This window comes from Ambystoma mexicanum, chromosome 11 (assembly GCF_040938575.1).
Source record: "Ambystoma mexicanum isolate Mex_15411 chromosome 11, UKY_AmexF1_1, whole genome shotgun sequence".
Lineage (NCBI taxonomy): Eukaryota > Metazoa > Chordata > Amphibia > Caudata > Ambystomatidae > Ambystoma > Ambystoma mexicanum.
In genome coordinates, this window is record NC_090934.1 from 931,271,347 (window position 1) to 931,287,806 (window position 16,460).

Sequence of the window (16,460 nt, forward strand, 5' to 3'; positions counted from 1 at the left end):
TGTTGGTGTTTTAACTAATGGACCTGTATTGTCTTTGTCATACTTGGCTTGGAACGTGTACACTCGATCATTCTTGTAATCTCTCTCATCCCTGAAAAATTTGCGAAATTTGCGAATTTTGATTTCGTCCTGGTAATCTTTTAATATATTATGCATAGTAGTGTAATTTTTATCTTTGACTGTCTTAGAATTGCTCATTGCTTCAATTTCTTTATGTAAAGCCTCAATTTGATTTGAAACTCTTTCATGTTCTCTTGCAGCGTGTGTGATCAAAAGTTGCAACATTTTTTCTGAACTAACCGTCAAGTTTTCCTCCCATTCACGAGCCAAATCTTGATCAGCATCATTGGTAAAATCTGGAAAAATTAAAATTCTAAGTCCTCTTGGTATCATACTATGCTCTACATAATTCGCAAGTGAAACTTTTTCCCAGTACTTGTTAGTTTCTTTCTTGGCTAATCTTTCTAATTTGACGAATTTATTCGCTAAGGTCTCTATGTGTGGATTACATGTTTGTGTTGTTAAGTGGGTTTGAGGTGCCCGCTTTTTTCACAGGGTGCTGCAACCCAAATTTTGGGGTCTAATATAATTGATTCCGGTATATTAATATTGCTCTAGCGCTATTGACCTGGCACACCTTATAACTACTGTGCTACTGTTAATTCCTACCTGCGTACTTTCATAGTGCATAAGAATAGGCACACACACTAACTTAATAAAGCTTACCTACTATATGGTAATGGTAATCATAATAGCATCACCAAGATGGCCATAAAGCGTTGTCTTCAAGTAACGATACTAATTCTATTGCTGCCCCTAAAATGTAGATAGACAAAACAAACACCCTTCGTCATGTTTATGATGACCTAACAACAAATGAAATCCTATATTAACCTCAATGGAACTTACTTGTGCAGAAAAAGCAAGCAAGGACATTAATTTACCCAGGGGGATGGCATCTCATTTCTGATTTGCACTGCTCTGCAATGGCATTTCTGACTCCATACATGGCCTGAAGTTTACAGAAAAAAGAAAAGAGCCCCTTTCTTTACCTGTGAAGAGGATAATTGTTCTCCCTCCCCTGCAGCTGCAGCATCTAAGGAGAGAAATACTTCCTACCTCCCGCCCCCCAATAGGAAAACTAATTTTGTGCATGTGGGAACTCACTGGAGGTTTTCCTGTCATTTATGGTGGCCTTTCAACACTAGAAATGAACTTCTGTGCAGGAGGGGCAGCCAGGAACAAGGCAAAAGCAGAACCACAGGCAAACACCAGCACCTGCATTGGAAGCAAACTGAATGAATTACAAAACCGTGGAAAGCCTTTTTAAGACTTCACTCCCCTTACTTGCAATGGGAAGCCAATTATCCATTACATTTGAAATCCTGCCTCAGTCAATGGGAGGACTGTGGGGGCTTTTAAACTGAGGCTAAAATCCACAGACAGAGTCTGAGCTGGGAGCTGATGATATGAGTTTGTTGTGAAAGCTGGAGAGCACCAGAGAAGGGGAACCCCTTGATCCCACAAGAGGAGTGTGCTCCAGTTAGGGGGAGAAGACCCCCTTGCACCCCAGAAGAAGTGTGTGCTCTAGTGAGGGAGGTAAGAGACCATTGAACTCCAAAACAGGGATGTGCTCCTTTGAGGGAGGATTGGGCCCCTGGACCCCAAAAGAGGAGTGTGCTCCAGTGTGAGGGCAGAGATATCCCTAAGCTCAAATGGGCTATTTGCTCCCGTAAGGGGGAGAAAAGCCCCTTTAGACCCATGACCCAAGAGACGGGGGGTAAAAAGTAGTAAGAGTGACTCTGATCCCTGTAAGAGGGAGGAGATGTGTAACAGAAGAGTGGCGCCACTTACACTCCAGAGGAGGGATGGGCTTCAGTGAGGGGCGTTTGGTCAGAGAGCCCAGTAAGCAAAGAAGAGGTGTATGCTACAGTGAAGAGGGAGAGAGAAAGAGAGAGTGATTTAGATCCCCAGGAGAGGGGATTTTCATCAGAGGGGGACAGCCATGTTGCCCCGGAAGAGGGGAGTAAGTAACAGGTAGAAGGAAAGCCACAAGAAGGGTAGGAATTTTGGGACACTTGGCAATGTGAGGAAGTCTTGAAATCCCGAGAGAGGCTGTGAGGCCTTCTGGTCCTTGGAAGAAAGGATAAAGACTGAGCTCCAGAAAACACTAAGCAGACCAGGTTTCCCAAGAACCTTTTTTACGGCCATCCCAAAACAATTTCCATGCAATAGTCTTATATTTTTCTTTGGCTTCATAAAACCCTTTAACTTTATTCCAGTGTCAGTCATTGCATGTTCCCTTGACCATGCAACAGTATGCAGGAATCTCTGTCAAACATGGGTAGTGAGATAGAAAGCTTGAATATGTCTATCAGCCTTTGACTCAATCCCATTCCCACCTCATTGAATTGAGGTGCTTACATTCACACACAAATGTTGCCCTTCCATGTGAAGGTAAGATATCATTTCATTCGTTACACGGGTGAGGCCTTCGACCTGTTTTGAGTGGAATGATAGCTACCAAAGAAATTAGCTCCAACCCACATCTCCATTGAAAATCTGTGTTGTTCCTGTTTCTCTTTGTAGTGTACATTACTAAGTAAACTACTTAGCCATAGTCCAAAACAAAAGGAACAAGTCACCTTTCACCCATGTTGATATTCCCAGAAAGTCAAAATGCCACTTTATTGGGGTTGGCAGTTCTGAATCCTTTTGAGGCTAACAGTATGCAGTCTGGGTGTGTGCATGTCCACATTTTACCATCACTGAAACCAGATAAGGGGTTTATGGAGCACACCCTTATGAATTGGGGATGTACCCTCAAAATGCAAACCTCTTCATTCCCATCAATGTCTGAAAGAGGTTGAAAAGAACTAGCTCAGGAAGAAGGCAGCCATAGTCTGTCCTAAACAAGCCACAGTGTCAGAGAATTAACTATTGCTATTCACCTGTTTAAACAAATGAAAACAATCAGATTCTAATACTGAAAAAGATAACTTGGCCCTAATACTGGCTGCTTTTCAAAAAGAGATTGTGCTCATTTTTTTGTATACACCCATGGCACCTTATCCATTTCAATTACAGCCATTTTCATGCAGCCCATTTTATTAGAAACCCATTGGAGTGCATTGCCATCTCACCAAAAATGCACACATGAATGAAATATACAACCCACAGATGTTTGGACAAACAAGAACGTTAAATTGAAGCGTCTTAAAATTCCAAATACAGTGTAAGTATTTAAAACAAAAGGGAGAATAGAGTATCACAAATAAGAAGGGGATATTAAAGAACAGAGTGGAGCAAATTGCAAGAGCTCAATAAGGGCAAAAAGGAGGGTAACGGGGGTTTCCCCAATTATGCAAGGAAGACCTAAAAAAATACAAATAAACCCCAAAATTCGCTTTGAGGACATGAAATAACATGTTTAAAACACATTTTATTTAACTCACTTGCAATGAAATGGCTACCATGTGTTAGGCTTGTGGTTAAATGGCTTTCATTGAGATTTCACACATTAGTTCTATTGACCTACATTTTTCTAATGCAGAGGAGCTATCTATGACAGGTCAAATATACCTCTTAGATGGAAGGGCTATGTGAGGTGAGGTTTAGGCCCAGATCCACTATAGTAATCTTGCAAAACAAGGCACATTACCAACCTGTCTGTTCTAGTGTATCTCTGAGTGCTGGTGACATCACTTACATTGAATGCTGTGATGTCAGTGAGTGTAGAGTGCTTGTGTGTTTTATGTTCTGAACGGGGGTTCCAACAGTTACAGTTGGAAAGTGTAAGCTGGCACAGAGGGACATACCAGTGTCTTCCTGGCATATATCTACCAATAAACCTACAAGTAACTTACCTGCTGGTCTGGGTGTTGGTTTCTGGTACCACGTTCTTTCACTGGCGATGAAAGTGGGATCCTGTTGAGGAGGGGACAGGAGTTGAAGTCCAGGAACATTGCCCTCCATGTACCCGCGTCCCATGGATGATGCCAGTCATGTCTGCTCTTGGTTTCCTAAGAGGGAATGGTGTCTCAGCAGGCCGGGTGGTGCTGAGATGAAGAGTCCAGTGAGTGTGCTTAGGAGAGGAGCTGAATGGCACATGGTTCCTTGTGCTAAGGAAGAGGGTACCGCGCACAAGGTATCTTCTGTGGGCCCTGTGACACTCAGGGCGTGAGTTCAACGTGCCCCCAAGGAAGGAGAGGGGTGCACGGCACACAGTTCGGTGTGCGGAGTCGGAGCGTGTTGGGCTGAGGTGCTCCAGTTGGAAGGAGGTTTGTGATTTAGCCGCGCAAGCCTGAGCAGGCCGGGTGGCGCCTGGAGGTGGCCAGGTTACGAGGTGCTGCACTGTGAGGTCCCTGGTGCAGTACGGTGCGGCGACGTCTGAGTCTCCGTGGATGTGCCATTGTCAGGTGGCAGGGACAGAGGATGCCTGAGATGAGGACACTCAGCGTTGTGGACTCTGGGGTGTTTGCCATGTGGTATGGGAAACAGCGATGTGACTCCTTTGGCGTCCAAGGCAGAATGATGACGTTGGTCCGTCATCTTCGGGCGTTCCAGCGTGGGCAGTTGGAATGCGCAAGAGAGTTAGAACACGCTGCGTGTATGGTGTCCTATCATGGAATGTCCGTTGGAGTACTGAGAACAAGGTTAACGCGCACCGCATCGGAATTTCGGACAGATTGTGTCTGAAAATGTCACTGAGAATAAGTGTGGAGTTTCGTCGGGGGTGCACAACAAGCGACGCATCAAGGACGGTGCGGTCTGTCGGATTGGCAGACTTACTTGTGTGGGTATATGCTTTTTGGCACTTCGGAGTAAGGTTTGGAACCATGGTGAGGTCAAAGTTTGTTTGCTGTTAGCAGCGCCATTGGAGAGAACTGTCGTATCCTTGAGACGTATTAATGTGTAGTTGTCTAAGGCCTGTGCGTGTGGTGTCTTGTCTTGGTGTTGTAGGCCTGCTAGGAATGGGACTATGGTTTGTGTGTTGGGGGCCGGTGTGAGTGTGTGTGTAGTGTTGTGGCCCCGGTGTTATTGGAATTAAAGTTGTGCTTATGCTGTAATGAGATTTTCTTTCAAAGGGGAGATTTTCTTTCTTTAATCTTTCCTGGAACTGTTACCTGGATTTGTGGGTGGTTGGACTCGTGGGTTGCGGGTCTACGTTCATGATTGTACTTTTGAACACTTACAATGCGTACTGTTTATTCTAACATAATTTTCTTTTGCCGCTGGGGAATTAATGGTCCGTTGACCTGAACTCGAGGGTGGGCGGACTTGTGAGTGATGTACATTTCTGTTTTGTTGTACAGCTATTTAGACTCTGACATTTCCACAGGTTAATAGGAACTTTTGTCGTCTAGTGAACATTGTCATGAAATGATTTTGTCATTTTGTCATTCTGTTCTCCGTTGTCTGTGTGATGGCAGTGGAGTATGGCGTGGTGAGCGAAAGTTTTTCCTTTGGGCAGTTATTTCGGGGCAGGTGCTCCCATGATTGGTGTGTTGCCCAAAAGGGTGTGTTCTGAATTTGGTGTGGGGTAATGGGAGTCTTGTACTTTTGGCGCCTAGTGTATTTGTTGTGGTAGCCTAGTTTAAACTAGGGGTCCCGGAGGTGAGGACTGCGGTGGCGCAAATTGTATTGTATTGTATTGTATTGTATTTGGTTTTTGTATAGCGCCGGTAGCCCGAGGGCATCAGGGCGCTTGTACATAAAACACCGGTACTACAAGACGAACAAAACATATGAGACAGATGATGAGAACAAGTACTCTCGCATTACAAGGACTCTAAGAAGTCCTACGACCAAGATCTCAAATAAAAAGGTGTCTAGAACTAGGGGTCCCATGTGGTGTGGTGGTGTATTTTCAATGGTAGTTGTGGTACACGTCTTTGGATCTACTGTAGTGATGCAGTTTGGCAATAGGCTAGGGGTTGTATGTGGTGAGCGAGGTGTTACTGCAAAGGTAGTTTGACTGGGGCTAGGGGCCCTGGGGTGTTGTGTTGTGGTGGAGTACTGCAGTGTTACTGTGGTTAGTTCCAGCAGGGACTTGAGGTCCCGGAAAATGTGGTGATGTGCTGTGGTGGTACAGCTGGCTTCGACTAGGGGTCCTGGGTGTGTGGTTGATGTGCTGCCGTGGGCAGTTGGCAGGGACCTGGGGTCTCATGGTGTTGTGGTTCAAGGAGTATGTTGGTGCTGTTGTGGTGGTCCATGGTTTCTTATGGTGTTTATGTGTGTGAGTATGTGTCATGAGCGCTACTCCCGAGGAGCCAAGACTGGCCCAGCGTCCCCGGAAGCAGGCTCATCATCCACACCCCCGGTTCCTGCAGACCCCTACAGGGGCCCTTTGGACCATGTCCTGGCGCCTCTGGCACCAGGCTCATAAGGAACCACAGTCCCGGCGCCATGGGCGCCGGGCTCATATTCTTAAAGTGTGCAGTAGTGATTGGGTGGACTTACCTGTGGCAGACCATGCTGCATACTCACCTAGAACAATCCAAGCTGGGTGAAGTCCCAGCCACTGGCTGTGAGGGACCAATCCTCTGTTACAGGAACTCTTTTCTTACCTGGGTGAGGCTGGAGGAAGAATACGCACCAAAGCACTTCTCCACTATTTAAACCACGCCCGATAGAATTCACGTGCTTCGCGTTATTCTGCAACAGCAGCAGGACGCTCACCGAGTCGGCTCCTGCATTCCAGGTCCAGACATACCCTCAGCTTCTCGAGCAGCAACCTGTGGATGAAGAAAAGGCACAGGAACATCTACTCACCAGAATTCGGCCACAAAAGTCCAGTCTCCGACAACCTGCAAATGAAGACATAAGGTTAGAAAACGGGCAACACGCTCGCAGCTGCGCTCGCTTACCTTATCCATCCGTGATCACACCGGAGTTCACCGCGGCCTTCGCTTCGGCAGCATCCCAGCACCTGGAAGACAAAAGACACTGTTAGTGGTGTCCGAGCCGAAGGGTTCGCAACTCAGTTATACTTACGCGCTTCTTCACGCGCAGCAGCGGCAGCATCGCCCTCAGCATTTCGGCATCTGAAAGAAAGGAAAAGACATTATTAGAGGTGCCCATTTTGAAGTGGCCACAATTCAGTAATACTTACGCGCTTCTTCACGCGCAGCAGCGGCAGCATCGCCCTCAGCATTTCGGCATCTGAAAGAAAGGAAAAGACATTATCAGAGGCGCCCATTTGGAAACGGCCACAATTCAGTTATACTTACGTGCCACCGCACGTGCAACAGCGGCGGCATCGCCCACAGCATCTCGGCACCTGAAAGACAGAAAAGGACATTATAAAAGGGTGCTCCTTCAGAAGCGGCCTCAGATCTTCTATACTCACGAGCCTCTTCTTGCACAGCAGTGGTGGTGTCGCCAACAGCTCCTCGGCACCTGAAGGACTATTACAAGCCACAAAAGGACACTGAGCCTAAACACTGAAATCATCCAGTGACGTAACTGGATTCCACGCGCCCCTGCACCAGAAGCAGGATGGAGAGCTCGGCTTTACTAAACCAAAGGTGAGAGTTCGTGGAGACCAGTCGAGAACCAAGAAGTGGGAAAAGCAGAAGATTGGTGGGAGAACTTATCCAACCAGCTTTTAATTACCCCTTTTTCTTCCACCAGCAGAAAACTCACCTTACAAGCCAGACAGTCAATATTTGGAGGTCCTGCCCAGAGCGTCTTCCGAGTTCTACGCCTCATCATAGTCATAGAAGCAACTGTAGCAGTCCAGTTTGGGTCAGCACCTCTGTGGGAATCAGGTGAGCGTTACAGTATGCTCAGTATGAGCGTTGTTGTGGACTGATGTTCGTGGTGATGTGCTTGTTGTTGCTTTCTGTTGAGCTGGGATTGTGCATGGGGGTGGCAGCCCTAGTGCCCCAGGGTGCAGACTAGGGCGGAAGGTTGTGTGGTGCACGGAAGTTTTGGAGTGTTAGTGTATTGTACTTTTGGGGAACACTGGAGCGTGGCAGGCTCTAGGTTTCAAGGGGCAGCTTGAAACAGGTGGTAGTGCGTAGTTTGTTATTTTTGGTCCGCCAGTGTTTTTCCAGTTCAGGTTTTAGGGGAGGTGTTCTCCCTTTTTCTACTTCGGTGGGTTCCTCATTGGTTGTGGCTTTGTGGGGACGCAGTGGTGTTGAGTGTATTCTTCGGCACTATTAAAGGGCAAGTTCAGTGTTACTATTTTGTTTGTTGGTATGGTTAAGGTGTAGATTTTTGGGGTGCCACGTTAGGTTTATGGTTGCGCCGTGGCTTTGGTGTTATTCAAGGCGCAGCCTCCTTTAGTGTTGTTTTAGGTTGTTAGGCATCCGGTCATTAATGGTATGTTGTGTTTTGTGGTTGTGAGCGAGCTCCAGGTGGACAGTGCCTTCTAGGTATATTGATGATGTCCATTTGGGGTCTGGTGTGTTGGTGAATTTACGTGCGGGCCACGTGTATATGTTGGATATTGTTGTGGTTGGAGATATTAGAGTTGTGAGATCCTTCTTGTTTCAGAAATGTAAGGAGGGAGAAGTGTTGTAGTGTATCTCTGAGTGCTGGTGACATCACTTACATGGAATGCTGTGATGTCAGTGAGTGTAGAGTGCTTGTGTGTGTTATGTTCTGAACGGGGGTTCCAACAGTTACAGTTGGAAAGTGTAAGCTGGCACAGAGGGATGTGCCGGTGTCTTCCTGGCATAATAAACCTACAAGTAACTTACCTGCTGGTCCGGGGTGTTGGTTTCTGGTACCACATTATTTCACTGTCCAAATAAATACATTGGCCAAATCAAATAATCATCCCGATGAGTGCCTGCAGTGTTAAAAAGATTGTCTTGAACATTAAAAGCGCCATTTGATTTTGGATCCAATGGCTGGGAGCCTACAGCTAAATAAGCCCCTGAACTGCCCCTTAAACTAGAAACATTACCTGTGCATTCTCTCAAAAGAGAAAGGTACTAAATGAAAAAATGAACCAGCCGCCATTGGTTACAGTCTAAAATACCTTAGCAGCCAAACAATGGCAAAACAACCTTTCTCAACAATGGTCAACTTAAGTTCCTTACCCTTAAGTTGCCCACTGTTGAAAATTACAGCATGGCTTCTACCTTTGTTGTCGAACTGCGACAAGGCTGTGCCTATCCCAGCTTCAGATGTATCGGTTTTAACTATGAAAGTGTTAGTGGAATTAATTGACACCAACACTAATTCTTTTGCAGATGGTATCTTTCAAACCCTGAAACTTCCTTTATCACTCCTCTGTCTAAACAACCTTGTTAGAGAGTTTGTTAGATATGATTGCTGTAAGTGGGATGCTATTGGTCTGTTGCTAGCCATGATGTTCCTGTAGTATCCAGAGAGGCCCAAGAAAGCACTCGCCTGATCTTAATGGCGGGTGTCTCCTACTAGTGTACAATACTTTAGTGGGAAGAGTCTGAATTATGGGCCCATATCATTTCCAAGGTAGACCACTGAGCCTTGACCAATTTGACACTTCAAAGCATTGGTCAGTTTGGCCTCTTTCATGGCCTGCAGCATCTTTTAAAGATGGCCCAATTGCTCCTTGAAAGTAGAACTGAAGACTGCTAAGGGCAGCAATTGGCTGAAATTGAACGGGGACAAGACCGAGGTCCTAGTGGTGCACCCCCTGTGCGGCACCCAGCGTGCTGTCACGGAGCCCTTTCTGTCCTGGTTGTTGGCCTCTTGGCCCAGTGAGCTGGGGACGTGCCCCCCTCCGGTTTTGGAGGTAAAGAATTTAGGAGTCATTTTCTCTGCATCACTGTCGATAAATGCCCAAGTTGGGGCTATTTGTAAGGCAGGCTTTTTTTTAACTCTTCGTCCTCCGTAGGGTGTTACTGCTTCTCCCGGCTCAACTTAGGCCCTTAGTCATGGCCTCATTAGTATTAAGTCGACTAGACTATTGCAACTCGCTACTGCTGGCTCAAACTCTGTACTTGCTGCATCGCTTACAATTACTTCAGAACTATGCAGCAGGGATCTATACAGGCTCTCCCTACGGTGTTCACATCTCTCCCGTTCTCAGATCACGTCACTGGCTGCCAGTTCATCAGCAGGTGCAGTTCAAATCATTGGTGATAGTACACCGGCCTTCTATCGGTCAGGTGCAGAATACCTCCAGGAAAGTTTCTGTCCCTACGTGCCTTCCCATGATCTACGTTCAGAAGATACTTGCCTTCTTATTGTTCCTCGTTACCGGTTTGAGCGGGTTGGAGGACGCTCATTTTCGGTGGCCGCTGCCAAGCTGTGGAACTCTCTGCCTGCTCCACTGAGATCTACGGCAAATCACCCGTCTTTCCGTCGACTGTTGAAAACCTTTGTGTTCTAAGTCTCCTTTCTATTGTTTGATGGTTCTCTTTGCAGGCCTCTGACAGCGCCAAGATGCTTCGGCAAGCATGCACTCTATAAATTAACATAACATAACTGCTATATCATCTAAGTAGGTGACCACAACTGTTCTGCCATCTACTGAGGGTATTGCTGATCAACCTCTGAAAGAGGCAGGTGCATTTTTCAGGATGAAGGGCATTTCCCTGAATTGATAAAGGCCATTTTTCTCTTTGGCATGGCCTTACAGCGCAATTTGCCAATACCCCAAATTGAGATAAAAGCTGCTCAAAAACCTTGCAGCGCCAGGTTTGTCCACAAGCTCATGAGCCCTGTGCAAAGGGTGAGCATCTGCCTTGATGACAGAAATTAGACTTCATGATGAACGCACAACCTCAGGTCTTGACTTACTTTTTGGTACGAGTACAACAAACTGAATCAGGGACTGGTAGTGGAGACAACATCTTGGCGACCTAAGCATTTACGTGATATCTGACAGATCCTGCTTCTCACAAGAACATGTTCTCCAGAGTCGACCATGCTTACAGCATGGGCTAAAACCTAGAGTCAGTGAGAACGGGGAACATACTGTATAAGCAAATCACTGCAGGCCTTCTTTTGGTCAGGAGTCAATTGTGCGATCAGGACTCATCAGTTATGCAGAGATCAACTCAATCATCCTTATGTTTGCTTTGGAGGAGGGCTGGGAGAGTTTCACTTTTTCCCTCTTCCTGATCTGAAGAAGGCAGTACATTTACCATTACCTCACCCCTCCTCGGGTAAGGCTTGAGCCTGTAGATGTGAAAGGTGCCAGGAGCTTCCTTAGAGACACACATAGCAAAAAGATATTTAACTTCCTGTAGTGATGCAACCACCATATAATGGCAATTGTCACTATCTCCGAAGCTCTAGGTTTGGTAGACATCTTCACCAGAGCAACCTGTACTAGATTAAGCACAATACGAGACGACATTTGACCAGAACACTGTTTCAGGAGAACCTTGCGTGTATTCAGGCTTTCAGATGTCTTGGTCTTGAGCTTGGCATCCTCCTCCTAAAGCCTAGAATATAGTCTAAAACCTTGGTTTTTGGGCTGGGAGTTGGAACATCCCAACCTTTCTGGATTAAGGCAAGGGATCCCCTCGATGGATGGACATGGAATAGTTTAAAAGGATTGATATCAACCTTATGCCAAGGAACCTGTGTATATGCAAATAAGAGTATGGAAAAGACCATATGCAAATCAGGCTTTGTCCCACACCAAAAGGGTCAGTTCAACACAAACTGCTAGGTTACATCCCTTCTGCATGAGACCACAAGCAAACCCAGACATGTTTCAGCCTCATTGTGCGTCATTAGTGAGGTGTAGCTTGGCACTCTAGGCTCAGGAGGCTTGGGACCTACATTCTGGACATAACCATCCCAATCTGGGTGACTTAAGCAAAACCAAAAGGTGATGCCTGGAAGGTTTTGAATCATTCATAACCATGGGCACAGCTCTGTGCAACCAACAAGACATCACATTTCAGTCTCCCAAGCCATTACAGAAAGGGAAAGACACCCAAAAAGGGACAGTCCATCCTGAACTTCTAGGTCACATCTCTTCTACACAAGACCAATGTTAGAGGTTAAGGTTAAATCTAAGCCTTCCATCCTTCACTTCATTTATTTTGCTTAGTCACCCTGAGTGGGACTGGTATGTCCAGACGTGGGTCCCGAACCTGCAGTGTCGGGTGACCCAAGCTATACCTCACTGATGAGGCCCGATGAGGCCAGAACATGTCTGGAGTTGCTTGTGGTCTCATTCAGAAGGGTTTGGACCAAGCAGTTTGGGCTGTACTGCCCCTTCTGCGGTAGGACGAAGCCTGATTTACATATGGTCTTTCCCCTTTCTGTAATGGCAAGCTGAAGAATAATGGTTTGGAGGGTTGTCCGGAACAATGCCAGATGTTATGATTCATTCTAAACCTTTTAGCCATCACCTCTTTTTGTTTTACTTTGGTTGACTTTGCAGTGCCTCAGGCATGGCATCAGTGTGGTTTAGTTTACCGTGATATCATTGGTGACGTAATCTGTGATGTCATCAGTGTGCTCGTGGGCTACACAACAGCAGAGGTCAGAGTTAAAGTAGCGTGGCTTCCAACTCTTGCCGAAGTTCAGTGGTTCTCTTGCTTTAAACCATCTTTCAACTATCATCTTAACGTCACTTTATCTGAAGTTTGTTCAGTGAATGTGTGTGTGTGTGTATGTATATTCAGTAAAAAAAACTTTGTTAAAGGGACGTTATGGTTAAATTGCACTACTAAAAACCTATGAAATACACTAAAAAAAATTTAACGGTACGCTAAGCAACCATAAATCGCGCCACCACCGTGCACTGCTAAGACTAACACCCAGGACATCAAAGATGACATCACAAATATCATTGATGACATCACTGATGACATCACATTTGCATTTAGTTTTCATACACATTTGCATTTAGTTTTCATACACAGCCTCCACAATTGATTGTCATTATAATATTGGCAGAAAAGTATATGCCAAATAGTTTATTAAGCAATGCTTAAAATAGTTTATTAAGCAATGCGTTGATATAAATTCCGTTGCATTAATGAGTACTTTCTGTACATGAACGACCTCATGAAGAAACGTAGTCATTGTCTGCAGCATGCGCCATAGAGGTGCAATACTCCAAATCTTGCAATGTTGAATAGTAAAATGATAAATGCTTCCATTACAGTATTTAGCATACTGTGAAATATAAGTACCTACGAATGCTTCCCTTACTGCATAATTGTCCTATTACACACAAAAGATAAAGAGACCACAATGCATACAAATAGAAGCATATACAGGGAACGTAAAGTAAGCAAAAAAAACTGCTGTATTACCAGAAAGCATTCATAAACAAACTATTTAACTTCATGCACAGAAAAGATTCTTGTGTTTCAGGATTCCTTCTTCTCCTATGTATATGTATCATATGTTGTAACTGTACCCTAAGGAAGTATTGTAAGAACATATGAGAAGGGTACAAATCTAGTACTTTTTATTTTTTTAATTCCTGACTGACAGTGAAGAATTCCACCTGGCTTAGATATGTCAGTGACCACAAACAGAGGGAGCTAGACTTGTGATGTCATCAGTGATGTCATCAATGACATTTGTGATGTCATCTTTGAAGTCCTGGGTGTTAGTCTTAGCAGTGCACGGTGGTGGCGTGAGTTATGGTTGCTTAGCTTACCATAACTGGTGAATTTCAGGGTTTTTTTTATTTTACTGCGAACCATATCGTCCCGTCAAAGTTTTTTTTAGTGAATTTCATAGGTTTTTAGTAGTGCAATTTAACCATAACGTCCCTTTAACAAAGTTTTTTTTTACTGAATGTTGCAGGTCTTTAGTAGTGCAACTTCACCATACTGCCCCTTTAACAGTTTTTTTGCTAAAGGTCATCATTTTGTAGTAGTGGCACGTGACCATAATGTAAAGTAACTTCTGACTTAATTGCACACCTTGCAGAGAATGCCACATGACCATATGGTGGCGTACAGGATGGTGACATGTCCGAGAATCCGTACACACTTAACAATAAGATGTATGCCTCGTGGACAGTGTGGAAATACATTTTATATTGATGTAGGAACGTCCATTTTCGTAATTTCCCTTGCACAGCTCCAACACTTATTCATAGTCAGCCATTAGCAATGTAGTACACATTACATACTTTTAGCAAAAGTTCTAGTTATATGAAAACGACATGAGCTAAGCCCATCCCTCCTCCCCAAAAAACAGCACCACTGCTGTAATGAAGGAGCATGAGAAACACTGCCCTTACCTTACAAATAGCAAACGCACTACATTTTCCCCCCTCCAACTACCCTCCCATATTACTGTTTGGTGCCTCTTTCCTCATTTCCATTCGCAAATTTCCTTATTAGCAGTTCTTTAAAAAAAAAAAGCCATCCGTAAACAAAGTACCTTTTCCTGTAAGAACCACCTTTCACAGTGTAAACATATTTAAAGAAATAAAGTCCCATACACTCCATCTACTTTATATTTCTCAGCAAAGGACATAGACGCAATAAGATTTGTAATTAACAATATAGATTTGCAAAGCAGTAACGTGTGCTACTAAAATATAGGATTTTGCGTTATGATTCGGGAAGCCTGTGGCGTCCCGTATTACAAAACAAAATCCTTTTCCAAGATGGCCACCATAGAAAGGGAAGGCAGCTGTTCCATACATGGCCCCTCTTCGCTTCCCATGGCAGCCTGCAAAAAGCAAAACTACGTGCCGTGACGCAGAACCTGAAAATGAACACACAGCGACATACAACGTAGCACGTTACATTTTGAAATAATAAACTGCTTTGTAAAAGAAACCATTAACATTTTAGATTTTGTAAAGTACTTTAAGAACCACCTGTCACAGTGTAAATATATTTTAAAAAATCCCATACACTCCATCTACTTTATATTGCTCAGTAAAGTACATAGACGCAATAAGATGTGCCATTAACAATCTAGATTTACAAAGCAGTAACGTGTGCTACTAAAAAGTAGGAGTTCGCGTTATAATTCGGGACGCCTGTGGCGTATTACAAAACAAAATCCTTTTCAAGATGGGCACCATAGAAAGGGAAGGCGGTTGTTCCACACATGGCCACTCTTCGCTTTCCATGGCATCCTGCAAAAAGCAAAACTACATGCCGTGAAGCACAACCTGAAAATGAACACACAGCGACGTACAACGTAGCACGTTACATTTTGAAATAATAAATTGCTTTGTAAAAGAAAACATTAACATTTTAGATTTTGTAAAGTACTTTTATTTCACAATAAACTGTTCGACACCATCTGACTATTTCCATTTTCGGTCGCACAGTGATTTCCAAGACGTCGGCATGCATTTGAGCCGACACCATCATAAATCATGTTATGTTACTCTTAATAGCCACTCCAGCGTATGGACAAATGGGTCCAGGTCTGTCGTCCCACAAAACCGTAATGGTTAGGCAGCTGGTCACGAGTATGTGCATCTGGCGTGGGAAGAAACCATCACTTGGCATTTGGAATCCATGGCAATCACAGTACGGCAGAATGTAGCTGGTCGGAAAACGTAACAGAAAATGTGTATCAATACCCAACCTTCATCATACAATTGCAAAAAATACAAAAATAACGTGGAAACTGCTACACAAATCGATGTGGTCATATATGACATTTTAAAGAAGAAATAGCGGTGAACATGGGTTAACCTAGTGATAGTCTGCAAAGGGCAAGAATCTGCACTCTCTATAAGTAACAAAAAATAAATGCCAACTACACAGAAAGATAGTACAATGCCAAATTATTGTTGTGGTAATAAAAAATGTAAACACGCTCCGGTGTAGAGTCATCAACAATAAACTTACACCATATTAACTGTCTCCATTGTCTTCGTTAAACCCAGACAGCAATGTACATGCACCAAAGAATCTTATTAGAACTGATATTACATGAGTCTTACAAACATTTTCAATACGTAACCTTATCAAATGGTATTTTTTTCAAACTTTCACTCCCTGCATTCTTACTGAATTTTCCCTCTGCCTCAAGGTCAGAAAACAATTGACCCTTATGGGTTCAGTCGCATGCGTGGGTCTACTGAGCTTGCAACCAAAAAAGCAAACCAAGTGAAAATACATTCTGATTTTGCAACAACATATCTGAATGCATGCATGAGAACTGGTACTCCCATACACTTGCAGACCCGCTGTTTCCATCAAACAGTGCAGGTTGGCTGCCTCAGATTTCAAACTCTAGGACGCCAGTCTGTCTGCAATATTATTTTAAATACATTGTAACACAGATGCAGTAATCCTTTGCCTGTGTTTAGTGGACACTATATGGAGCAGCAACTTCCAATTTGCCGTATGACTTTGGTGACAATAAACCTCTCTTTTTGACTTCCTGCTGCCACACCCCATCCCAACCTCATTAATCCTATTCTTCTGAAACAGCATTTCCTAAGGTTAACAAGTGCAATGCTGTGTTGTTTTATATGTGTTAGCGGCTATGTCCGCGTACACCAAGACACGAATGAAAGATGGCGGGCGTCGCGAACGAATCTGACGCACTTCACG

General features: G+C 44.3%; 1 protein-coding gene across 2 annotated transcripts in view; it reads left to right on the top strand.

Annotated features, from left to right (window-relative positions):
• The window catches only part of DEAF1 (DEAF1 transcription factor), a 364,344-nt gene that overhangs the window by 253,939 nt on the left and 93,945 nt on the right, over positions 1-16,460 (top strand). The gene's annotated exons all lie outside the window — the stretch shown is intronic.